The sequence below is a fragment of the Plecotus auritus genome, assembly GCF_963455305.1.
Source record: "Plecotus auritus genome assembly, chromosome: 12".
NCBI lineage: Eukaryota > Metazoa > Chordata > Mammalia > Chiroptera > Vespertilionidae > Plecotus > Plecotus auritus.
This window is the reverse complement of record NC_137778.1, coordinates 4536792-4563663: the sequence shown is the minus strand read 5'-3', so window position 1 is coordinate 4563663 and position 26872 is coordinate 4536792. Positions and strand designations below refer to the sequence as shown.

Genomic DNA, 26872 nt, shown 5'->3' with positions numbered 1-26872 from the left:
TCTAGCCTCCTGCCCAGCGGTGCCGGGTTCTCCGGGGCATCGCCTTTCTGGCCTGGGAGCCGGCGGACTGGCTGTGGTGATCACTGTCGGGGTGGCTGGTAACGATGCATTGCTCCAAGACATCAAGCCTCTTTTTACTCAAACTTGAAGCTGAAACCCCTGCTACGTGGTGCCCTGGGGAAACGTGACTTCTTTCATTCTGACTAAGCTGAAGGGTTGCAAGAGCAGCACTCCTTTCCCGGCAGTGCAAAGTCCATGAGCTGACAGAAGTGGCGACCAGAAAGAGAAATGAGCTGAGCTTTTCATAACTTCCACTTGATTTGAACTTGAGTTCAAAGGTAAATCACAAGTGTAAAGTTGCATTTGCATGTTGCTGTGTCCCACGGGCTTCCCTCAGCCTTAACGAAACCCTAGCGTACGAGGTGGGCCCCAGAGCTCACCCTACCCTCTCTACCCTCAGCTTCAGACTCACTTGCCCCGCTTGCAGAATAGAAATAACAACATTTGGCCCCGCTGGTTTGGCTCAGTGGATAGAGTGTTGGCCTGCGGACTGAAGAGTCCAGGTTAAATTCTGGTCAAGGGCACATACCTCGGTTGCAGGCTCTCCTCAGCCCCGGCCCCAGCCCCGGCCCTGGTTGGGGGCGTGCGGGTGGCAACCAATCAATGTGTGCCTCTCACTTTGGTGTTTCTCTCTGTCTCTCCCTCTCCCTTCCACTCTCTCTAAAAATCAGTGGAAAAAATATCCTCGGTGAGGATTAGAAAAAGAAAAAAGAAAGGAAGAAGGGCATTTCACATTAAGCCCTGGATGAGACGAGCTGTATAAAGGACTAAATCAGCAGAGCCCAGGATAGAAAACAGACCCTCGAGGCATTTCGACAAGAAAGGGGTTTCCTACAGAGGAGACCAGAGAAGGGCAGGGGTGCCACAGGGGCCTTGATCTCACGCCACATCACTGTCCTGTGATCCAGGGTCAGGCCGCGGTCTTGGTGCCACCGCAGCCACAAGGGCTGACTCACCTGCCTCTCACAGCCATGAACTGAAGACGCGTCAGGAGGGAAGGCCGAGCCGGCCACTGCAAGCACAGGCCTCCGCCTCGCTGGCCAGCAGCCACAGCCGAAGAAGATGGCTTTGTCTTGCCTCTCTCTTCCAAATCTCACACGAAGCCATCTAATGGTGGAGCCTGGTTTGTAGCAAGACCCTTAGCTGCCAGGGAGTTTGGGAAATATAGTTTGTAGCTTTCCAGCTACCAAACAGAAGGCAGATGGAATGGAATTCCATTGAGATGTTCATTGTGCTGCTATTGGTATGTTAGTACAGACAGTCCTCGGGTTATGTCGAACTCGATGTATGTCGTTTCGTGGTTATGTCACCATCTCCCATTTATTTATAAAAAAAAAAAGTTCCGTCATTTCAATGTGCTTTATATTTTTTATTATTTACCGCAAGTGAAGGTCAGGAATTATTATCTTCCTTTTAAATTTTTTTTACTGTTTCACTTCATTACTGCTGTGTATGTGCTCCATGTGAATGACGTAGGTGCTTATGTAGGTGGGTTCTGACTTATGGCAAAATCACGTTACGTTGCACCATAGGAACGGATCTCCCATGTAACCCGAGGACCTACTGTAGCAGGACAGGTATCACTTAAGGTCAACTCCTAATTTACTATGTAACCTTTCATTAACCTTAAGAGGTTGATTTGCTTCTAAGGGAATGCACTAGGGTGCAATCCTATGTAATAAAGAGGGAATATGCTAATTGACCATCACTCCATCACAAAACGGCTACACTCACAGCTGGGGCCAAGTTCCCATAAGGAGCCTTAACAAGCAATCAGCAGGGACCTGAGGCTACGTCCTCCCCCGCCCCCATGGGGCTTGACAGGGGACCTCAGGCTGCACCCCCCACACTGGTGTCAGGCCGGGGGACCTCAGGCCATGCCCCCCACCCGGCAGGGCTTGACAGGTGACCTCAAGGTGCGCTTCCCGTCCTGGTGCTGGGCTAGGAGACCTCAGGCTGCTCCCCCCGCCCCAGCGCCAGGCCGGGGGACCTCAGGCCGCGCCCCCCACCAGGCAGGGCTTGACAGGGGACCTCAGGCCACACCCCCCACCCAGCAGGGCTTGACAGGGGGCCTGAGGCTGCGCTCCCCTCCCGGTGCTGGGCCAGGGTACCTGAGGCTGTGCCCCCCCACCTGGCAGGGCTTGATGGGGGACCTCAGGCCATGCCCCCCATCCTGGCACCAGGCCAGGGGACCTGAGGCTACACCTCCTGCCCGGCAGGGCTTGACAAGGGTGGGACTGGCCAGGTCTGGATCTAGCCCAATGGCGGGGAGGGGGGGGGGCGGCCGGGTCTGGGTCTCACGCGATTTTGAGGTGCATGTTGGTGGGCGGGGACTTGACTCTGGGTCCCATGGTGTGCCCCAGACTCTGACAGGAGGAAGGTTTTCATATACATTTTACTAATTTTCTTTCATCTCTGACACTTCTATTATAGAGAAAGGGCAAATAGCAATATTAAATTATTTCCTCTAATTAATCCCCTTTTAATGTGCACGAATTTCATGCACTGGGCCACTAGTTAAATATAAATCCTTACGTTGTGAACCCATTGTTTATAAGATCCCTTTTCTCCCCACCAAGAGGTAGTAAATAAGGGAGCAAGTTCTGTGTACGGTCTGATTCAGTCAGCGAAGTTCCCTGTTTACTGATGGGTGTGCTTTGCAGCATTCAGGTGTGAACAGTTACTTGGTCTTATTTGCTAACTAGAGGCCCAATGCACGAAATTTGTGCAAGAGTAGGCCTTCCTTTCCCCGGCTTCTGGCACTGGCTTCCCTCTGGCACCTGGGACCCAGGCTTCCCTCTGGCTGCCGGCAGGCACCCAGGACCCGGGCTTTCTTCGCAGCACTGGCTTCGTCTGGAAGGTCGTCCAGTCTAATTAGCATATCAGTGACCTATTTTATTATTATAGATACTTGGTTGGGGATGTTTGCATCTATTTCCATGAGAGACTTTGTTGTATAGTTTTCTTTTTCTGTCGTGTCCATCAGGTTTGAGTATTAGAATAAGGCTAGCCTCGTCGAATGAGCGTCTGTCTTCTGAAGGAGATGGTAGAGAATTTGTATAATTTCTTAAATGTTTGGTAGAATTCACCAGTTTTGATGGAATTCACTCATCAGAGCCTAGTGCTTTCTATTTTGGAGTTTATTATTTATTGATTCAATTTTGTTAATAGATATAGGCCTGTTCATATAGTCTCTTCCTTTGCAGGTGTCTTTAAAGGAATCAATCCATTTCATCTAGGTCAGGGGTTGGCAAACTTTTTGACTCGAGGGCCACAATGGGTTCTTAAACTGGACCGGAGGGCCGGAACAAAAGCATGGATGGAGTGTTTGTGTGAACTAATATAAATTCAAAGTAAAGGAGCGGAGGGGAGAGCAAGAGAACCGGATAGAACAGCCGGATCCGGCCTGCGGGCCGTAGTTTGCCCACGGCTGATCTAGGTTGTCAGATTCGTGGGCATAGAGTTTTTCATAACATTCTTTTCTTATCCTTTTGATTTCCATGGGATCTGTAGTGATATCCCTCCCGCCCCCTTTCATTTCTGATATTAGTAATTTTGTTCTGTCTCTTTATTTCTTACTTGACCTGGCTAGAGGCTCCTCAGTTTTATGGATCTTTTCCAAGAGCCAACTTTTAGTGATTTTTCTCTGTTCATTTCCTGTTTTAAATTTTATTGATTTCTGCTTTCGTTTTTATTATCTTTTCTTCTGTTTAATTTGGATTTAATTTGCTCATCTTTTCTGGTTTCCTAAGGTAGAAGCTTGGATTAACATCTTGCTTTGTTTAAGCCTCCCAGGCAAATGCAAGTCTGCGTGCTCACATCCCGAAATTCCTCGCTGTTATTGCCACAGATGCACACTGAGCTCCTTCTGTTTCCTGGGGACCCGAAGCTGTAAGAGACACGTGCATATGAAGCAATATTTTGTCGGATTACTTATATCCTGTTCTTAATTCTTAAAATATATTCCCATGTTTTATATTCCCATATAAATACAAATGGAGACCAGAAAAGAGAAGTTAGAGGCCTCAACAATTAGGAAAAATCTTAGATGGAGACTTAACTAGACATGAAATGGAGGTAAGAAAAGTTGAGCACGACACAAGGAGAGAGTATGTTGAATAAAGACGTGGGAGAGCAATGCACATGTTCACAGACATGAGACTGCACCTGCTGGTGGGAGTGAAAGGGGCTGTGTAGTAGGAACAGGTGTGGAAGATGAGCTTAATTAAGCAGGTAGGTGCCAGAAGGTAGAGAACCCTTCATTGGGGGCTTGGAGTTTAGAATTTCACGAACAGCATAGTTATTTCACATGGATACCCAATGCAGGTTTGTAACACCTGCCCCAGTCTTTTTAGGTGGATGGTTGCTCTGGCTCCATAAGCACAGAACTGGGCTCTCCAGGGAGCATGAGGTTACAAAATGTGGAGCCTCTGTGGGAGGAACACTTCTTCTCCAGTACCTCATTTATCAACAAAAACGCTGGCTGGTTGCCGACAACTGGGAGTACAGTAGAAATCCTGAAACTGACTTCAGCAGGAAAGTGATGGTTTTCACAAGTGATGGGTTTGTGGCATTTTCTGGACAGAAAGCGCCCTGGAACTGGCTGCTCCCGCTGCCCGCCTGGAGTCCAGCGGCTGTGTCCTTGCTGTGATCTGATCTTAGACATACCACCAAGGACTTAGTCCATCATGGGACTAATGAAGTATGAGCTACTGATAGGAATTAAATGAAAACAAAGATGTTCTGTATGAGTCACTCGGTGGCCACTTCTGAGTGCCGAGTTGCTGGACCGTCTCCACACTAAATCCCCAGCGATATTTAATGGCATAGTAATGGGAACCAGGTAAAAGGTCATGGAAATTAGCTTCATTTCGTAACGGCTATACCACAAACATCACTGGGCATCCACCAGCATTATCATTTCTGGTCAACAATGTTTTAAATTACACTAAGGTTAAGAGAGGTTCATTTGTACCCATGCTTTTCTTGTGTCATCAAAAAAGAAGGATATAGTTTTTAAAAGGAAGGTGTAAATAATGTGTTTATACACTAAAGGAAATGAAGCAAAGAATATGTTTTCTATTCAAAGGGACACGTAGAGATTTTCACTAGTTCTTTGGGAATGACAGCAAAGCACATGATAAGCGTGTCGTCGCTGGGGATTTTATGACTAATTCCATTCCCATGAGATGAATACATATTATTTTTCTTCCTCCAAGCACAAGCTGTCTCAGCCGTTCAGTAACTGTCACTTCGGTTTAGGGAGCATTTTTTTTCCATTATAGTCAAAGGTTAGATTCAGGTTCCCTAACTTAAAACATGATGCTGTACCTTTAAATCCACAGCTCTAGACAAAACCAATAGGGAATAACCTATGCAAGTAGAGATCAATGTTTCTAACTTATTATTTTGAGTATTAACTTCCAAATTAGAAGCATGGTCGAGTTTTACAGTGTCGCTTGAAGGGCTCAAAAATTCCTTCCACTGCCAACTAAACCCACAAATAGAGAAGTAGGAGGTTCGTGAAGATTACAGAGCAGCTTGGACTAGTAGTCCCCTGGTATTTGGTGAATGTAGAAGCCCTCAGGGCTGACGTACTTACTTAACCTCAGCCTTAGAGTCCATAGCCCGTGGCTCATTCTTAGCACTCCCTTTTAACCAGCGGTTAGGTTTCTATATGAACTGCAGGACCTCCTTTATTTATTTATTTTTTCACATGCAATAAACATTAATATTTCAAGAAAAAAGATTTTAAATATAATAATATTACCAAAACTGTACTAACATAGAATAATATCACAAAAGTTGTACGAAATATTAAAGATCTGCAAATAACAGGATTACTTCTATTATATTCTAAAATATTTTTTCCCTCTGGCTCTATTTTTGTTCATCAATTTATGTTGTTCATTATATTCCACAAATGAGTGAGATCATGTGATATTTATCTTTCTCTGACTGGCTTATACTGTTTAGCATAACACTCTCCAGGTCCATCCATGCTGTTGCAAATGGTAAGAGTGCCTTCTTTTTTACAGCAGCGTAGTATTCCATTGTATAGATGTACCACAGTTTTTTAATCCACTCACCTACTGATGGGCATTTAGGCTGTTTCCAAATCTTAGCTATTGTAAATTGTGCTGCAAAAAAACAGTGTCTTGGCAATATAGCTTGATATCTGGTATTGTGATCCCTCAAACTTTGTTCTTCTTTCTCAGGATTGCTGCTGTTATTCAGGGTCTTTTTTTATTCCATATTAATTTTTGGAGAGTTTGTTCTAGGTCTGTGATATATCCTGTTGGTATCATAATGGGGATTGCATTGAATCTATAGATTGCTTTGGGTAGTATGGACATAATGTTGATCCTACCAATCCATGAACATTGTATATTCTTCCATTTGTTTATGTCTTCCTCTATCTCTTTTTTCAACATCCTGTAGTCTTCCGAGTACAGGTCTTTTACCTCCTTAGTTAAGTTTATTCCTAGGTATCTTAATTTTTTGTTGCAATGATAAATGGGATTGTTTTTTTAGTTTCTCTTTCTGTGAGTTCATTATTGGTGTATAAAAAAAGCCATAGATTTCTGGGTGTTAATTTTGTATCCTGCTACAGTCACTTATTAAGTCTAGTAGTTTTTTGATGGAGTCTTTGGGGTTTTCTATGTACAATATCATGTCATCTGTGAATAATGACAGTTTTACTTCTTCTTTTCCAATTTGAATTCCTTTTATTTCCTCTTCTTGTCTGGTCACTATGATTAGCACTTCCAGTACTATGTCTAACAGGAATGATGCAAGTGGGCAGCCCTGTCTTGTTCCTGTTCTTAGGGGAAATGGTTTTAGTTTTTGCACATTGAGTATGATGTTGGCTGTAGGCTTGTCATATGTGGCCTTTATTGTGTTGAGATATGCTCCCTCTATTCCCACTTTGCTGAGAGTTTTTATCAAAAATGGGTGTTGTATTTTGTCGAATGCTTTTTCTGCATCTATTGATATGATTATGTGATTTTTGTCATTCAGTTTGTTTATATGATGTATCACGTTTATTGATTTGTGAATATTGTACCAGACCTGCTTCCCTGGAATAAATCCCACTTGATCATGGTATATGATCTTTTTATTATATTGCTGGATGCAATTTGCTAATATTTGTTGAGGATTTTAGCATCTGTGTTCATCAGGGATATTGGCCTGTAATTCTCATTCTTTGTAGTGTCTTTATCTGGCTTTGGAATTAGGATAATGCTGGCCTCATAAAAAGAGTCTGAAAGTGTTTCTTCCTCTTGGATTTTCTGAAATAGTTTGAGGAGGACAGGTGTTAGTTCTTCTTTGCATGTTTGGTAAAACTCCCCTGTGAAGCCGACCGGACCTGGGCTTTTGTTTGGTGGGAGTTTTTTTATTACTGCTTCTATTTCATCAGTTGTTACTGGCCTATTCAGGTTTTTTTTTTATTCTTCCTGAGTCAGTTTTGGCAGATTGTATTTTACTAGGAATTGACATATAGTTGTTCATAGTATTTTCTTACAATCCTTTTTATTTCTGTGGTGTCAGTGACTACTCCTACACTTTTGTTTCTGATTTTATTTATTTGGGTCTTCTCTCTTTGTTTCTTGATGAGTCTGGCTAATGCTTTATCAATTTTGTTTATCCTTTCAACCAGCTCCTGGTTTCATTGATTTTTTTGTATTTTTTTTTTGTATTTTTTTTTTTTTTTAGTCTCTATGTTATTTATTTCTACTCTAATCTTTATTATTTCGTTCCTTCTACTTACTTTGGGCTTTTCTTGTTCTCTTTCTAGTTCTTTAAGTGGTAGTGTTAAATAGTTTATTGCTGATTTTTCTTGTTTTTTTGAGGTAGCCCTGTTGTGCTGTGAACTTCCCTCTCAGGACTGCTTTTGCTGTGTCCCAGAGATTTTGGGTTGTTGTGTGTTCATTTTCATTTGTTTCCAGGAAGTTTTTTATTTCTTTCTTGATCTTGTTGGTAACCCATTCATCCTATATAATAAAAGCCTAATATGCAAATCAACCGAATGGCAGAACGTCTGGCGGAATGACCAGTTGCTATGACATGCACTGACCACCAGGGGGCAGATGCTCAACGCAGGAGCTGCCCCAGCCGCAGGCCCCAGGCTGGCCAAGGTGGGTGTGAGCAGGAGCAGAGGGAGGCAACTGGCAGCAGCGGTGCAGGGCAGGGCCGGCCAGTGGGCAGTGCCAGGCCAGCCAAGGCAGGTGCAAGCGGGGGGGGCCGATCACCCCACCGGTCACCCCACAGATTGGCCCTGATTGCCAGCCAGGCCTAGGGACCCAACCCATGCACGAATTTTGTGCACCGGGCCTCTCATTTATAACATGCAATTTAGCCTCCATGTGTTTGAATGTTTAGGGTGTTTTTACTGTAGTTGATTTCTAATTTCATTCCACTGTGATCTGAGAAGATGCTTGGTATGATTTCAGTCTTCTTGAACTTGTAGAGACTTGTTTTGTGTCCTAACATGTGGTCTGTCTTTATGAATGATCCATGTGCACTTGAGAAGAATGTATATTCTACTGCGTTGGGGTGAAATGTTCTATAAATGTCAGTTAAATCCATCTGCTCCAGTGTGTCCTTTAGCGTCTCTGTGTCCTTGTTAAGTTTTTGTCTGGAAGATCTATCCAGTGAAGTCAGAGGGGTGTTAAAGTCCCATACTATGACTGTATTGTTGTCAACCTCTCCATTATATTCCTCTAGAAGTTTCTTTTATATATTTAGATGTTCCTATATTGGGTGCATATATGTTTACCAAGGTTATATCCTCCTGTTGGATCAATCCCTTTAGTATTATGTAGTGACCTTTGTTGTCTCTTTTGATGGCCTTCATTTTAAAGTCTATATTGTCAGATATGAGTATTGCTACTCTAGCTTTTTTTTCTTTTCCATTTGCATGGAAAATTTTTTTCCATCCCTTCACTCTCATCCTGTGTGTGTCTTTTGTTTTGAGGTGGGTCTCTTGTAGACAGCATAGAGTTGGGTCATGTTTTTCTCATATCCATTCAGCTACCATACACCTTTTGATTGGAGCATTTAATCCATTTACATTTAGGGTTATTATTGATAGGTACTTATTTATTGCCATTTTAATTCTGTATGGCTAGGTTTCTCTCTCTGTGTTTCTTCTTCTCATTACAGCAATCCCTTTAGCATTTCTTGTAATGCTGGCTTGGTGGTGAAGTACTCCTTTAGCCTTTTTTTTTTTTTTTTTTTTTTGTCTGGGAAGCTCTTTATTTGACCGTCTATTTTGAATGATAGCCTTGCTGGATATAGTAATCTTGGTCTCAGATCCTTGCTTTCCTTTACCTTGAGTGCTTCATGCCATTCCCTTCTGGCCTGTAGAGTTTCTGATGAGAAATCAGGTGTCAGCCTTATGGGAACTTCTTTGTAGATAACAGCTTTCTTTTCTCTTGCTGCCCTTACGATTCTCTCTTTGTCTTCAATTTTTGGCATTTTAATTATGATGTGTCTGGGCATGGGTCTCTTTGGGTTCTTGTTTGGGGTTCTCTGTGCCTCCTGAACTTGTGTGACTTTCTCCTTTACCAGGTCAGGGACGTTTCTGCCATTATTTCTTCAAACACCTTCTCTATGCCTTTCTCCTATCCGCCTCTTCTGGAGCACCTGCTGTTCTAATACTATTACGTTTCACATGGTCCCAGAGCTCCCTGAAGCTGTCCTCCTGTTTTTTATGTGGTTTTTTTTTTTGTTTTTTTTTTTTGGTTCTCTGATTGAGTGATATTTTCAACTCTGTCTTCTAATTCACTGATTCGATCCTCAGCTTCCCCTAATCTGCTGTGTATTTCTTCCAATGTGTTCTTTATTTGTGTTATGTCATTCTTTATCTCCAGCTGTTCTTTTTCCATAGTTACTATTTCTGTTTTCATGCTGTTGAGCATGTTTACCATCATTACTCTGAACTCTGATTCAGATAAATTTCTTATCTCTGCTTCATTTATCTCTTCTTCTAGAGAATTCTCTAGTTCTTTCATTTGGAGATTTTTTCTTTGTCTCCTCATTTTGGCTGTCTGTTTGGGTTTGTGACTATGTATTAAGTAGATCCTCTACACCTCTCAATCTCTAGTGCAGGACAGTGTTAAAGGCTGTTTCTGACTAATTAGATCAGGCAAAGACTCAAAGCCTCCAGAGACTGCCTCTGCCTACAGACTGATAGGATTCTGACTTGAATTGCCCTCCAGGCAGTCGTTCTCAGGTGTAGGTCAGAGTTTTTTTTCAACAGGGTAGGGCAGTTGCTTCTGCCTGGAGGCTAATTGTTATTTTTAATCTCTTAAGTGGCTTCAGGGCAAGGTGTTTTCCAATAGGGTGTGTCAACTCTTCCCCCCAGGGAAGGCAAATGTGTATGTGGGAAAGATATCCTCCACTGCGTGAGGGAATGATTCTGCCCAGGAAACTTGGGGTATCTGCCTTCTAAGCTCTATCCCCCGAGCCCCCAGTCCTGACTTCTGCTCTCACAGCTCCAGTCCACTTCACCCTTCCTCTGTTGGAGCACAAGCTGAGTGGCTCCACAGGGAATTTTGTTGGTTGGCCCTTTAAGCGGGTGCCTGAATTTTCTGCTGTTACTCTCTGGCAGACAGCACCCTGCTGCTTTTCACAGCCAGATGTTATGTATACCCTCCTCAGTTTTGTGCTCTCTGCTGGGGGGCCCATCTTGGGGATTAGATCCCAGAGTTCTCAGTAGCACCCCCCCTACAGCTGAGATATCTCTCCGGGACTTTAGTTGCCATCTGTGGGTGCCAGGCCAGCCCTTTCGCACCTCGGCCCCTCCTGCCAGTCTCTATGTGACCTCCACTTTTAGTCCTCGGGTGTCATGGTCTCTCCTGTGAGTTTTCTGTTGATTATTCAGGAAGTTTTTATGTATTTTAGTTGTAAAACCAGTTTGTTCCTGGGAGCTTGTCTGTGTAGCGTACACTTACTTTGCCGCCGTTTTTAATCTATGGCATTTAATCCATTTTTTAAAAATATATTATATTGATTTCAGAGAGGAGGGGAGATGGAGAGAGTGATAGAGACATCAATGATGAGAGATAATCATTGATTGGCTGCCTCCTGCACACCCCACACTGGAGATCAACCCCACAACCCGGGCATGTGCCCTGACTAGGAATCGAACTGTGACCTCCTGGTTCATAGGTCGACGCTCAACCACTGAGCCACACCAGCCGGGCTCCATTTTTAAAGGAAGTAAAAAAGGTTACATTAAAATTGTAGATTTTTATGTCTTGGTTTTGTTCTATTCTCATAACCTCGCATAATTTAAATTAAAGTTTCAATAGAATGTCCCTTTTTTTACTAAAAGAGGGTATTTTAGATTTCCAGGGTCAGAGAGGAGGCTAGGCTGTGCCTCGATGCCCGGTTCCTGTGTTCATAGAAATAGCTCTTCTTAATGTCATCACTGAGGCTGCCTGTGGGGTCAGTCCTCTTTTCATTGGCTTTCAATCTTGGGGTCCCCACCAACCCTGCTCAGCTTCCTGCGTGTGCCAGCAGCACAGGGCTCATTGGAGGATGCACGGTGGTTAATGTCACCCATGTTAGATGCTCAAACACATTGTGGTTTTGACCCAACAATATAAATAAGTGCAGCATTTATCCAGAGTATTTTAGTCCCTCTGACTCACTGTGGAGTCAGGCCGCTTATGAATTATTGTTCCCAACATCAGACACTCTCGTTGGGGAGGCTGGGAAATTTTCCATGATGCTACAACAAAGGATTCAGGAAGGTGGTGTTTCATTTTACACACATTTGACACTTTCATCCCTAACCCGCTCCGATGCAGTGTCTGTGCTTCATGTCAGATGTCGCTCTGATACAGCCCTTGCCCGTGGAGCTGGCTCTCACAGGAAGCAGCAGCGCCAGAGTCGGAGGAGCTCTCGCTGAGTTGACACTGCAGATGGCCTTACAGCAGAAAAGGGGCTCAAAATGGCGTTTTCCCTTGTCGCTTGTCCTGTGAGATGTTTCAGAACTTTCCAGAAGCAAGAGGTCCAAGTGATGGAGCTTCATCTCCCTCAGCCTTTGCTGTCACAGTGGTAGTTCTGCTTGAAGTGTCCTTGGGTGAGCTGTGTACCTACGAGCTTAGGCGTGGCCTTAGGCAAACCCCAGAAGGCTACCGCGCCCCGAGCTCCCCAGAGCCGAGGTCGGCTCCTTCCTCCTCTCCGTCTAGGTGACCAGTGCGGCACCTGCTTTCCAGGCCTCACAGCCTGTGTTAGCTCGTCCTCAGTCACCATCCTCCTTCAGAGCGGCCACGTTGTTTGCAGGGCTTTCCTAACAAAGGACCACAGGCGGGCGGCTCAGACCACACACATTGGCTTCCTGCGAGCTCTGGAGGCTGGACGTCGAGGGCACGGTGGCAGCAGGTGTGGTTTCTTCTGAGGACATTCCCCCAGCCTTGGAGGTGGCCACCTCCTGCTCCCACACATCATCTCTCTGTGTGTGTCTGTGTCCTGATCTCTTCCTACAAGGACACCAGTCATGGATTCGGATCCTCCCTAAAGACCCCATTTTACCATAGTCACCGTTTAAAGATCTTTCTCCAAATACAGTCACATTCTGAGATACATATGGGTTTGGGGGGAATCAAGCTCAGCCAGGATAGTAGCTGGACTTCTTTATCCTTGTTGGTCAGTGCAAGCTCAGTGCTTCACAGCGTTGACCATGGTGGGGGCCGGGAAACAGCTCGTCTTCTGTGGATCCATGGAGCTGCGCTAGGAGGAGGGGTCCCAGGTCAGAGGCCTCTCGCAGGGCTCTGCCTGCAACTCAGCTGAGACCTTGTCACGAAGCTCTGAAGGGCAACGGGAAAAGATGTTCTGAGTGCCAACGTGTACCAGGCTCAGTGCTGGGCATTTACACGCATCTGCCTGAGTCCTTAAACAGTCCTGAAAGGTACAAACCGCCGTGGTTCTCACTTGGGAGCTGAGGACGCTGATGTGCACTGATGGGCCAAGGGTCCCACAGCAAGTCCACAGAGTGCTGGCATCACGCCCCGGCTGCACTCGACTCCTGCCCTGGGTTTCCAGCGCGCCTGTTTGCTTCTCTCTGCAGAAAACATGGTGACTGGCCACTTGTTATAGGTAAGCCCCACAGTACCCCCGTTCTGCAGAAAATAACCCTGTTCTGGAGATTTAGTTTTTCACTGGGTTCCTCTTGGCCCAGTCAAGACCGGGTCAGTAAGCTTTTTCAGGAAATTTTTTTTTTCTTTTTTTACTAACTCCAGGTGGAACTCTGTATGGTTCAGATATTCACTGCATTGGTTCCCAGAAAAGTAGTCACTTCTGTTCTTTGTCATCATTCAAAGTGTTTTGAGTACCTGCTGCTGCATAGTAAATTACCCCAAATGCAGTGGCTTTAAAAAACGCGTTTTCTCTCTCAGCTCGGAGGTTCCCTGGGCTCAGGGCGGCTGACGTTCTCCCTCCACGCGGGCTCCCAGCTCCTCCTCCTGCGAGCGCACCCGCTGCCAGGCCTCTGAAGTCCGGAGCTGGCACAGTGTCCCTCCCGTCACACTCTTGGCTAACGTGAGCCCGGGCCAGCCCAAGTTCCGTGGAGAGGGGATGCCCAGGGCCACAGTTACTGGATGGCATGACTCACTAGGGCCACCCTGAGCGACTGGCTACCACTCAAGTTTGCTAAAGAACAGAAATGGAAAAAAGTGGGGGGGGGGGGCGGGGGGGAGGCATTAGCGGCATATCAAATACTGAGTGATTTCTCAATTCAGGATTAAATATAGAAATGGCTTTGAAGCAAGCACTTTAGAGCTTTTTCCCAAAAAACAAGGAGTGTTTTTCAGAAAGTAATATTTAAGTAATATCAGTGAACTTATGTGACTGTAGCATATTTAATCTTTGTAGGAAACAAGGCCCCTGGAGACAAATAAGACCTTGGCCTTGGGTCACTGCAAGGTCTGGCGTGTGGACTAAGCAGCATAAGGTGGCACCAGTTTCACCAGAGCCAGCCTCTCCCTTCTCACTCAGCTGCAAGTGATAGGCTTAGTGCACTGACCAAAGGGAGGGGGTCTGGCGGCTCCTCAGAATCAGACAATTCTCTTGAAAGAAGGAGGGAGGGAGGCAGGAGTGAAGGAAGGGAGGAAGCGACATGAAAACAAAACGAAGAACCTTGCACAGTTCACCAATAACAAGGTGCATGTGTGTTCCATCTGCGTTCAGTGGTATAATCTTTAGCATTGGTTAAGTACCACAAATTGCTAAATGATATGTATCATTTACTCAAGTATGATCAATAGTCCTTATCCTAAAAAATGAGCTTTCATGAGTTTTTAAATTGTTTTAATTAGATTTTTCGGTAAGATGTACAAAGACATCCCACATGGGAGATACAATTTCTTGTGTATGATCAGTGTGATATTGCTGTTTATTAACATACTCGTGGGAACTGTTGTATGTTGCCAGCTAGAGAGGTGGATGCTGTTTAGATATAGCCTGATTTAGTGGGGCTCGTCAAACCATGGCCCACTAGCCACATCTGGCTCGCTCCCTGGTTTTGTAAATAAAGTTTTATTAGACCACAGCCACATCTGTTCATTTACATAACATCAGCAGAGTTGAGGAGTTGCAACAGAGATGTATGTACCACAATGCCTGAAATATTTACTGCCTTATCCCTTGACAGAAGGAATTTGGTGATCCCTAATTTAAATGCTTAGTCTGGCCACTAATCAGTTTTTTAAGTTCCACAAGAATTTTTCTTTGTTTTCTGTTTGTTGGTAGGTTGGAGGCTTAGAGTAGAGAATAAGGTCACAGGTACAGAGGTGGGGATGGGAGGAAGAGGCTCAGGAAGAGCATATGGGCAAAAGGAACGGTATGTCTGGAGACCCAGAAATACAGCATAAGGTGGAGTATTTAGGTTAATTATTCAAGATCAGAGTGGCTAGAGTTTAAAATCCGAGAGAAACAAGTGGTTGTAGTGGAATTTGGCCTAGAAGACTAGGCCCAAGTAGTGCTGGGCGTGTCTTGTTTCCTTGGTTAAGGAGGCATGACAGGAAGGTCCAAGCACAGAGTCAGAGACGTGCTCCTGTCTCCAGGGTTGCACGCCCTAAATGAGTCTCTGACTAGACATGTTAAACATCACCTTCTCTGTTGTCCATCTTTAGGAAATGGAAAGTGTGTGAAAGCGAGAAAGCAATGGAATTAAAAGGACTATACAACATTCTCTCAGGTCTCTTTCAGTTCTTAATTCCTTTGATTCTGATTTTCCAAACTAGTCAATGGATTTCCACAGTAGCCAGCATCCCCCACTTCCCCTCCTGTTTACTCTAGTGTTGTGATGGATTCAGAGAGCAGTCTGGTGAGAAAGGTCACTTCACACTTGGAAGGGGGCCTCACAGGCAACTTCCAGTGGTTGGTTTTGTTTTTGTTTTGAATCTCAACCCAAGTGTATCCCGCTGCAGGTAGAAATTCCCACCTGTGTTAGGGGAGCCCCAGATCCCAGTAGGGGGCATAGCACCTGACTGAAGACACCACCACTGAAGCTGGCCCTGATTGGTGCCCTTGGTGATGACATCATCGGCAAGGTCAAGGTTGGGTAGATCATTGAAGACAGGTCTCATCCCAGTTGCCCACAGGTGAGGACCAGGTGCAATCAAAATGCTCTGGCTGGTGAGTTAGGAAGTTGACAGACACAGCAGGAGGCTTTAAATTCTCACAGTGAATATTTATTTTCTGGAACTGTTTGATCTGCCTTCACTCTTTTTAAACATTTATTTTGTATGTTCTAGGAATTTTAAATTAAATTGGTTGAAGACAACTAAGTTTCGGGCGTATAACATGAGCTCTGTGTACTCTATTGTGTGCTCTCTACCTGAAGTCCAGTCTCCTTCCATCAGCGTCTACTTGACCACCTTCACCTTCTGGTCCCCCTCCCCCTCTTCCCTTCTGGTAACCACCATTCTGTGGTCTGTATAGAGCTTGTTTGCTTGTTTGTTCATTTGTTGCTTTCTGTTTTATATCCCACAGACATGTGAAATCATATAGTTCTTGTCCTTTTCCATCTGACTTATTTCACTTGGCATGATACTTCTGAGACCCATCCCTGTTGTTGCAAATAACAATACTTCATCTTTTTATGGCTGAGTATTACTCCATTGTGTGTATGTACCATGTCTTCTTCATCCCCGCACACTGCTGGTGGGAATGTAGGTTGCTGCAGTCCTTGTGAAAAACAGAATGGAGGTCCCTCAAAAAATTAAGAATAGAACTACCATATGACCCAGTGATCCCTTTTCTGGGTATCTACCCCCAAAACTTGAAAACACTTATTCATAACAATATATGCACCCCTCAGTTCATTGTAGCATTATTCACAATAGCCAAGACATGGAGACTGAATGTCTTTAGGAATTTACTGGAGAAGCCTGACTTGGAGCTGTGTCTAGCCTAAAGGAGAAGAGGGGTGGAGAACAGTCCATGGGACCCCAGAACCTTGGCTGAGCGGCTGGCAGTCTTCCCTTATTTAGGAGCGGGGAGAGAGCAGGTAGGTACACAGTTACAACGGGATTGCTGGGACTCATCTCCCAAGTCTGCTTCTTAGATGAGTGTGGGATCGAAGCCTCAGTTTCCCCAGCTGTCCACAGACAGGGTGCTCACAGGCCAGTGAGCATCGTGAGTGTTAAATGGTGAAGAATGCGAGGCGTCTAGCACAGGGCTGCTATTGTCGCGGTTATCACGGTTATTTATAGCCTTTACAAACTGGGCTGCTAGGAATAGAAACGCCAAAAATAGAACAAATAAGAGGTTTCTTATTGGGAAAGAAGAAGGAGGAGGTCAATGTGACAGCAGCTCCAGAAACCAGTCCTGAGAGCTCTGGGAATCTCAGCTTTTCCCTCGTGTCACTGCTCAATTCCAAGCCGGCCACTCTCTCCTGCGTCACCTGCTCATTCCAGGCAGAAAGAACAAAGGGCCAGGGCAAAGGGACACTTACACCTGCTGAGTGCCTGGTCTTTTGTTTTGTTTTAAATATATTTTTATTGATTTCAGAGAGGAAGGAAGAGGGAGAGGGAAAGAAAGAAACATCAGTGATGAGAGAGAATCATTGATCAGCTGCCTCCTGCACACCCACTTCTGGGGATCAAGCCCGCAACCGGGGCATGTGCCCTTGACCGGACTCGAACTAGTATCCTTCAGTCCGCAGGTCAACGCTCTATCCACTGAGCCAAATCAGCCAGGCCTGGGTGCCTGGTTTTAAGGCACTTCCGGAAGCCTACCTGACAACTTCTGCTTATGGGACATTGGTCAGGAATTGGTCACGTGCTCCCCTCCCTACACATGTAATGGCAGCAAAATCAACCTTCTCTCTATAAAGAGAAAGGGAGACTGAGGACCGGGCGCACATTGTTGCCAATGTTGTTGCTGCTGCCATTCGGTGTTACCTTGGAACACGCCTCCTCTCCTCCTGAAAGTTCCCGCAGACAGGCTCATGGAGAGAGTACCTCCCTGTTCTAAACACTTCTTCAGTCCATCAACAGTAATCTCAAAAACAGCACCAGGGAGTGTGCCCATTGCCAAGTCGCCTATACTTTCATTGGTTGTGTTCTAAGTAGGTTAGGAGAATATGAAACATTAATTAAAATAAGTCATCTAGACTTTGCTGGGCCCAGCCGAGGTATACCATTCAAAATAAGGCTGTAAACGAAGCCAAGCCACTCTCATGACATCCGATAAAGCTTAGATAACTCATTGTTCTGTGCTATTCCAGAAACTCAAAGAACTTTTGGAATCTTTATGGGCCACTGATGTTCTTGCTTGAAAATAAATTAAGATTAATTTATGATGGGAAAAGGGTTTGTCTCTGTCATGCGTCTCCCTTTCTGGAAATCTTATTTACCTTCCTTTCCAATGGGAACGTGGTCTCTCACCTCTTACCCTCATGAATCCCCCCAGGCCGGCCCTGCCTGCGATGCCCAGTGCGGACAGCATGGCCTTCACTAGCCTCGTGACAGTCCATTCCCCTCTGGTCACGGACAGCAGAGTGTGCGGTGGAGGTAGCAGCATGGAGGGACAGTGCGTGGAGCCTCTTTAACACACAGCGGCTGGAGGAGGAGGGTGACGGTGCGAAAAGAAGAGCCAATGAGCACAGATGAGACAGTTGGTCCCGCAGTTAGGGCCACTGTACGTGCAGGACGCGGTGCGCAGGAAGGAGCAGGAGTTCCAGGTGCAAAAGGACTGTCCAGGGGTGAAGCCTTGTTCTGCTCGTTAGCTCAGGTGGGAAGGAGGGCCTGGAGCCCAACACTAGCTGGTGTGTGGCCTGTCGGATGCTTTGAGAGAGCCCCAACTGACGTAACTGGGATTTGATGCAAGGCAGAGAAACGGGCCGCCAGGTCTGACCGGGAGCAGGTCGTATCCTTGAGACCGCATACGTCTGTCCAGAGACTGCTCACAGTGACGGTGGTGGATGGAGCGCAGCGGGGATGGGAGCCCCTGATTCACAGCACCCGTGACAGCGCCCTCTGTCCTGCATCTGTCTGCCAAGGCACCAGCCCCCAGCCCAGGGCTGCTGTCCCGTGCGCCTGCCCAGGGGCTATGCCTAAGGAGACGCTTGATGTTTCACGCAATATATTTAGCCAGGACAGCTTGATGCGAGTGACAGCGGGGGTGGTTTATAGAAATACTAGAGGCCCAGTGCACGAATTCGTGCACGGGTAGGGTCCCTCAGCCTGGCTGGCGATTGGGGCCTATTGGGGCTGGCCAGCGTGGGGGGAGGGACCACAGGAGGTTGGCCGACTGTGGGAGGTTGGCTGTGGGAGTGCACTGACCACCACGGGGCAGCTCCTGCATTGAACGTCTGCCCCTTGGTGGTCAATGCCCATCATAGCGACTGGTCGTTAGGTCCTTCAGTCGCTTGGGCTATTGTATAGAGCCATAGCAATTGCCTTTTAGAGCGTTGCTTTCAGAGATTAAGGGTATCCCTTCTGCATCTCCAGCCTGCCCTTCAAAAGACACTATCAACATAGGTTCTGACCATTTGACTTGATATCGTTGGATGTAAGAGAGTCATTTTTTTTCTTAAATCTTCAATTACATCAACATTTGCTCTCTCCATTTCTTTCCGGATTGGAGTGACAGAGTCCATGCCACTATCTCCTCACTAACTATTAAATTCTGAGTACGCAGTCTGTCAGCCTCGGTCAGATCTGATCTAAGTGCCTTTCCTGACTTTTCTGATGTCCTTATAAAAGTGACGTCCTGTCTTCCAAGTAATTTCAGTTGTTTTCTGATTAGATTGTTTCCCTCTGGAGCTTTGCAAACTGAAATGTGCAGGAACGGTGGCAGCAAGCGTTTTGCCATGAAGAGATGCCAGTGTGTTTTCACAGAGGCCCTGGGGCCTCGCTGCCCTGTCCCATCTTCTCTGAGGCCAGGCAGCACCATGACCGTGGACAGCAGCTGCCTCCGACCCAAGTCCTCAGGGAGCCCCCAGGACCCCCTCCAGATGCTTCCAGAGTCACCGGCGATGCTTAGAGCACTCGCTCCATGAGCCCGCTGTGATTTCCTTCTTGCGCATGCCCAAGGTGTCCCCGCGGACCTTCCGCCTCCTCTTGCCCACACTCCCATTTCATTGCGTGAGGCCCCGCCCATCTCCTCGGCACGCCGCTCATGCCCAGGGCCCCATGTACCGTGCGGGCCAGCAAGGCTGGTGAACACAAGATCTCATTCTCTCCAAAGATCACTTACGATGGTGTCAGATGGGCCTGGGTCCAGCCCGGATTCTGGGCACCTCCCTTTCCTGATTCCCTAGGGCAGGGCGCTGCTGGCAGCCCAGGGACCGTCGGGAGCATTGGGAGATGGAAGGGATTATTTCTGTCTGTCCATTACTGTACCACACTTCAGAGTGTTTGCCCTAAAACACGGCACTCTGTCACCACAGAACAGGGACTCGAAATCAGGAAATCACAACAGCGCTGCTCTGAGCAGCAAGCTCTCCAGTTTCCTCCACAAACGTCTTTTGTAGCAAAAGAAGAAAACGTTTCCGGGCTAGGATCCGTTCAGGGATCACATGCTACATTGGGTTCTCATATCTCTGAACCGCCTTTGTTTGCAAAAGTCTGTCTTTGTCATTGGTGATCTACTCAGTGATGCAGCTGTCCCCTGAGGGGCAGGAAGTGATCTCAGTGATGCAGGCTGTCCCCTGAGGGGCAGGAAGTGATCTTAGTGATGCAGGCTGTCCCCTGAGGGGCAGGAAGTGATCTCAAGTGGTGCAGGCTGTCCCCTGAGGGGCAGGAAGTGACCTGCTCAGTGATGCAGCTGTCCCCTGAGGGGCAGGAAGTGATCTCAGTGATGCAGGCTGTCCCCTGAGGGGCAGGAAGTGATCTCAAGTGATGCAGGCTGTCCCCTGAGGGGCAGGAAGTGATCTCAGTGATGCAGGCTGTCCCCTGAGGGGCAGGAAGGGATCTCAGTGATGTTGGCTGTCCCCTGAGGGGCAGGAAGGGATCTCAGTGATGCAGGCTGTCCCCTGAGGGGCAGGAAGGGATCTCAGTGATGCAGGCTGTCCCCTGAGGGGCAGGAAGTGACCTGCTCAGTGATGCAGGCTGTCCCCTGAGGGGCAGGAAGTGACCTGCTCAGTGATGCAGGCTGTCCCCTGAGGGGCAGGAAGTGATCCCAGTGACACACGTTGTCCTCTGAGAAGCAGGAATGGCCTTCAGTCTCGGCTCTCTTGATGGCTCAGAAACCTGTGTCTTCATAGACTCTCAGCAGGTGGGCCACGCATTGTGGGGATACTGGAAAACCAATAATAATAATACTTATTACGTGGTACTTAGTACCTGCTGGCACTGTTTTAAATGCTTTCCGTAATCTAATTTAATCTTCACAGCAACCCTGTGTAATAGGTTCACTGTGTTATAGATATGAAATCTGAGACACAGGGACATGGTTTGCTCAAGGTCATCCGGCCCGGAAGTGGCAAGGCCAGGCTCCACCTCCTGTGAGCACTTAGGCTTTGGGGGACCCCAGGCACTCGCAGCCACGTGCCCCCAGGCAAGTTACCAGCTGTAAAAGCCTGTTTCATCAACTGAAAAATGGGACTAGTACCTACTTCATGTAAGGGTCATGCAGGATAATCTGTTAAAGCACTGAATCTGTAGCAAGAGTAAGTGAAATTTAAAATGTAAATATTGAGAAATTGGCATGACTCACACTGAGACGTGGCAACTCAGTGCTTTTTCATCTGGCAGGGGGAGGGGGAGAAGGGGGTGGAAGCGACAAATGTCTGTTCATGGTTTCAGATGGTTTGAGGGGCTGGGCACAGACTGGCTACAGCCAAAGCCACCTTCAGGAGACGAGGCCATTTAATAGTCACGAAGCCCAGTTTTAGAATGAAACTCCAGAACCGTTTCCTGCATCGATAGTTATATTAGAAAACGGGGTGTCTATTCCACAAGGAGAAAGGGCAGTGCCATCTATTTTGAGCTGATGAGTAATTGCCTCCCGGCTCACAGAGAGCTGTTCTCACTATTGAGAGGCCGGAGGGATCCAGCTCTTGCAGAGAGAATCCCAAGGACATTGGCTTTACAGAGCTACTCAAGGCCTAGCACTTTGATGCGACATTTTTGTTTTGTCTTACAGCCCTTCACCTATGGCCTCTGTGCTCATGGGGAAGACAGTCATAGACGGGAGCTGCTCTGAGGACAGGCCCGCTTTTGTACCCGCCATGGATTTGAGGGGACAGCCACAGCCCTAGGACGTCTGGGCTCCGTAGCTGTGATGTGGGCAAGGACATCCTATTCATCTCCCTTCGGTCAAGGCCTGAAAGTTTCCTCCCAGCCCTGTGTCCGGAGCCCTAGACTTCCCTTAGCTGAAGCGCCTACCCAGGGGCTGACCCAGCAGCGCCTGTGGTGGCACGCACTGTGGCGGCACGGGCTCTCTCTCCCCCTCCCCCTGCCCCCCTCTGCCTGTCCACAGGCCTGCGCTTGAGGAAGCCATGCTCTCCCTTGGGAAGGCACGGCAGAGTCCTGCTCTTATGAAAACCGGTTTTGTTAAGGTGTGGTGGAGCAAGCTGGAGGTCATAGTTTTACTACAATGTGGGCCCTTTCTTAGGGTGTGGGATTCGTCTGTGACTGCATTCTGTGGTCAATAGGAGTTGGCACCTGAGTGAGACACTTACTCTCTCAAAACAGGTGATGCGGACAATCTCAGAGGGAAGAATACAGAATTAAAACTCACACCAAGGTGTCTGCCTGCACCCAGCCCTCCCCCCACAGTGGGCAGGAGATGGGTGCTAACGGGATAGTAAAGACTCGTGTCTCTTTAAATCCCAGTCACCTTTCCTGGTGCTGAGCCTCGGGGATGGCAGGTACCACATGTGGTTAGTGCTGCCCTGAAGGAGGAGCAAGGCACATTTCTCTCTTGAAATTGAAACTAAGGTCACTTGACTCACTCGATTAAAACTGGTCTTGACTGCTCACTGCGTAGCCTCCCTGTGTTCCCAAGGTCCTCAGTGCTCCTCGGGCCAAACAGATACCCAAGCGTTACTAATCCTCTGGGAAGCCAGCAGTTGGAGCGATCAGTGACTTCGAAAGCTCCTGGTAACTGGATTTTGGTCTCTGATCGCTGATAACGTTTTTAATTTGGGCTTGGAGCAGGGCCCTCCAGGGATGAGTGCAGCCGTTGTTCCAAACCAAGTTCAAGTAGATTTGGCCCAAACAGGTACAGAACTGCCAACCTTGGCTTCTTTTCATGCTGTAATCTGAGCAAAGGTTCCTAAGTTCTCGTCAGCCATGTTATCACCTGCGTGATTTTTAGCCAAAATCTTAGTTACTGCTGTTCTTTAAGTGCATTCATTATTATACGTAAATCTGTTTTGCTGCCATAAGTGGAAAACGAGTATTACTTGCCCGTAATTAGAAGTCATAAAACACATGCAATGTAACAAGTGACCGAGTTTGCCTGCACAGGGCCGGGCGCTGAGCCGGGGCCAGCCTCCTTCTCCTAATGGACCGTTCCAATGGTCGCTCCCAGGTGGCTCTGCCCACCTTTGAAAACTCTGGCCTTTGGAAAACTCGTTGCCTTATAGTCTGTACAGGAATTAAGTATTGGGTTGGCTGGCCTTGTGTGAAAACTCCTTTCCGAGGTGTAGTAAGGATACCATGAAGGAGGGCGATGACTCTGTCCTTACACCCAGGACGTGGTCCCCTGAGGGATGGGGCACACTGATGAGAAGAGAAAGACTTGATGATGGTTTAGAAGCAGGAGTTCCACTTCCTTATTTGTTTGTTTCTTTGTTTATAGCTCATCTCCCAACTCTCTCCCCTTTGGCAACCATCAGCTTATTGTCTATATCTATGGGTCTGTTGCTGTTTTGTTTATTCACTTGTTTTTTTAGATTCCACCTATTAGTGAGATCATCTGCTATCTACCTTTCTCTCTGTGACTTATTTCACTTGACATAATATCCCCTAGGTCAGTGGTCGGCAAACTCATTAGTCAACAGAGCCAAATATCAACAGTGTGATTGAAATTTCTTTTGAGAGCCGAAAACCGACTTCTGCGCATGGGCCACGAAGTTTCAATCGCACTGTAGGTGCGCACCCGCACGTGGTATTTTGTGGAAGAGCCACACTCAAGGGCCAAAGAGCCACATGTGGCTCGCGAGCCGCAGTTTGCCGACCACTGCCCTAGGTCTAATCCACGTTGTCACAGATGACAAGATTTCATTCTTTTTTGTGGCTGAGTAATATTCCATTGTGTCCCACATTGTCTTTACCCACTCGTCTCCCATGGGCATCTGGATTGCTCCTCTATTGTGGCTCTTACTAGTGAGGGTGCGGGGGACATAGGGGTGTGTGTATCTTTTCGAATTAGTGGTTTAAGTGAAATTGGTGGACTACTTGGCAGTTTTATTTTTAAATTTTTGAGGGACCTCCATACTGTTTTCCACTGTGGCTGCACCCATTTACAGTCCCACCAACAGTGCACAAGGGTTCCCTTCTCTCCCCAGCCTCGCCAGCACGTGTTGTTGATTTGTTGGTAACAGGTGTGCGGTGTCTCTGGGGCTTACTTTGCATTTCCCGGAGGAGAAGTGAGGTTGAGCGTATCTTCATGCCTGTTTACCCCGGCCCTGCCCCCGCCCCCGCCCCTGCCCGTATGTCCTCTTGGCAGAGATGTCTCTTCAGGTTCTCTGCCCAGTTTCTTAATTGGATTGGGTTTCGGGTTTGTTTGTTTGGGGTTGTTTTACGAGTTCTTTACTTACAGATTTTGGATATTAACCCCTTATTGGATGTGTCATTTGTGGAATACCTTCTCCCATTCAGTGGGTTGTCTTTTCCTTTTGTTGATGTTCCCTTCACTGTAGAGAAACGTTTTACTGTAATATAGTCCTATTTGTATACTTTTCTTTTTTAAATATATATATATAATTTCTGAGAGGAAGGGAGAGGGGGAAAAGAAACATCAATGATGAGAGAGAATCATTGATCAGCTGCCTCCTGCACACCCCACACAGAGATCGAGCCTGCAACCCGGGCTCGTGCCCTGACCGGGAATCAGACCGTGACCTCCTGGTGCAATAGGTTGACGCTCAACCACGGAGCCACGCCGGCCGGGCTGTGTACTCTTCCTCGTTTCCCTTACCCGAGGAGCATATCCCAAAAGGCACTGCTGAGAGCGATGTCAGAGTTCGCTGCGCATTTCCTCCTAGTTTATGGTGTCAGGCCTAACACTTCTCTATTTAGCCCATTTTGAGTTTATTTTTGTATATGGCGCAAGAACACGGTGGTTTCATTTTGTGCTTGTATCTGTCCAGTTGTCCCAACACCGCTTACTGGAGAGACGGTCTTCACCCCATTGTATCTCCTTGCTGCCTTTGTTTAGGTTAATCGATCATATAAATGAGAAGTTACTGCTGGGCTCTCTGTTCTATCCCATCTGCTTTTGTGTCAGCACCGTATCGTCCTGATTATTATAGCTTTGTAGTGTGGTTTGCTCTCAGGAAGCATGTTACCACCCACTTTGTCCTTTCTCAAGGATTCTTTTGCTACTTGGGGTCTTTGTGATTCTCCATAGATTTCAGGGTCAGTTCTAATTCTGAGAAGAATGCCCCTGGCATTTAACTAGGGGTTGCATTGAACCTGCCTGTTCCTTTAGGTAGTATGGACATTTAACAGTGTTAATCCTCCCAATCCGTGAGCAAGGCACAGCCTTCCACTCACTTGTATCTTGTTCAGATCCTTTCTTCAATGTCGTAGTTTTCAGAGTACAGACCTTTCACTTTTTTCGTTAAAAAAAAGGCACTGTATTAGCTGCATTACCCAATAAGCCCCAAGATTTCAGTGGCTTAACAATAAAAGGTTATTTTTTATTCACGACAACACAGTTAAAGCTACAAGTTAGAAGCAGTCTCCTCCCCGTGAGGACGCAGGGACCCAGTCTCTGATTCTGTGGCTTTGACCTCCTCTAGGGGACTGTGTGTGTCCAGCTGGTGCGAGGGGGGCGGGGGGAAGCAGCAGCAAGAGGTCTGAAAGCGGGCAAGTGCCTTATGCTAGGATGTGAGCTGCAGCAGAAAGGCAACGTGTGTGTGCTTTGTTCTCTCCTGGAGCCGACCCTCAGTTTAAACCTGCTTCAAAGAGTACTAAGCCCACTCCCATCTCCTGGTTGGAGATCTAACCCTGAGGATCACAGGTGGGGAATAGGTGGGCAAGGGAAGCAAGACTGGACAGGAGCTTGAAGGGAGTGATGGACAGAGTGTACATGCACACACACGCATGCACATGTGTGCACACAGGCACACATGCATGCACATATGCAACAGCTCAGAACAGAAGGTATGTGAAAGCAGTAGGTCCGTTGTCTGACCAAGGCTGTGACCTTAGAACAGCCTCAAAAATGCAAACCACGCCCCTGGCTGGTTTTCTCAGTGGTTAGAGCATCAGCCTGCAGACCAGTCGTGGGTTCAATTCCCAGTCCAGGGCATGTACCTCGGTTGCAGACTCAATACCCAGCCCTAGTTGGAGTGGGTGCAGGAGGCAACCAGTCGATGTGTGTCTCTCACATCCATGTTTCTCTCCCCCGCTCCCTCCCTCCACTCTAACAAGTAAACATTCCCCTTCTTGTGCATAAACATCACACATTTAAGACCCTGTGCAATGAGTGGTTTCATCAACACACCCTCGGGTCACAGGAAGGATACCTTCCATTTCCGGGGGGAGAAGGGGCTACTTTCTGAGGCCGCTTCGTGCTGCTTTAGGTTTTGCTGTTTCCTCGGCGCCTCAGCCAGGCCTGTGCCCGTGCACGCCCTGCTGCTGTTCAATGGGGCCATTGTCCCTCTGGTATAAATCTGCCATCACGCTTTGCTGCTCTAGAGATACCAGCGTCTCAGGTAATATTTCTAAAGAATAGACAAGAGCATTCGGTCCGCGGGGCTGTAACGAAGCAGGAGTGGGAGTGCGAACGGGCTGCTGTTTCAGGTCTGAAAGCGACACTGCCTCCCGCAGACAGCGCTTCCCGAGGGGCTCGCTCACACTGCCGGGTTTCTCGGCCTGGCCTGTGCGAGGCTCCCTTTCCAGAAACCTGAGTCGCCATTTCTGCCTGGGCATTCCCCAGGTTGGTTAAGCGATACTAACCCTTCAGCTCAGTTATACCTGATGAATGTTTCTCAGAAGCTCTGTGTTGTCTTCGCACTGAGGCTGGTTTTTAAATATGGCTAAATAAGGACTTGGGCGGACCGTGAACCCCAACAGCAAGGGAGGAGCCAGCTTCATTTACCGAGCCTCAAACCTAACCTGTTTTTTTTTAACTGAACTGTGACAACTGGGCTTTGTTGTAAACCAGACGTATC

The 26872-nt window shown here is 47.1% G+C and overlaps 1 protein-coding gene across 2 annotated transcripts in view; it reads left to right on the top strand.

Moving 5' to 3' along the window:
- NME7 (NME/NM23 family member 7) overlaps positions 1–26872 on the top strand; it is a gene marked incomplete at its 3' end in the record, with an annotated part of 105523 nt that overhangs the window by 78208 nt on the left and 443 nt on the right. The window lies entirely within an intron of this gene.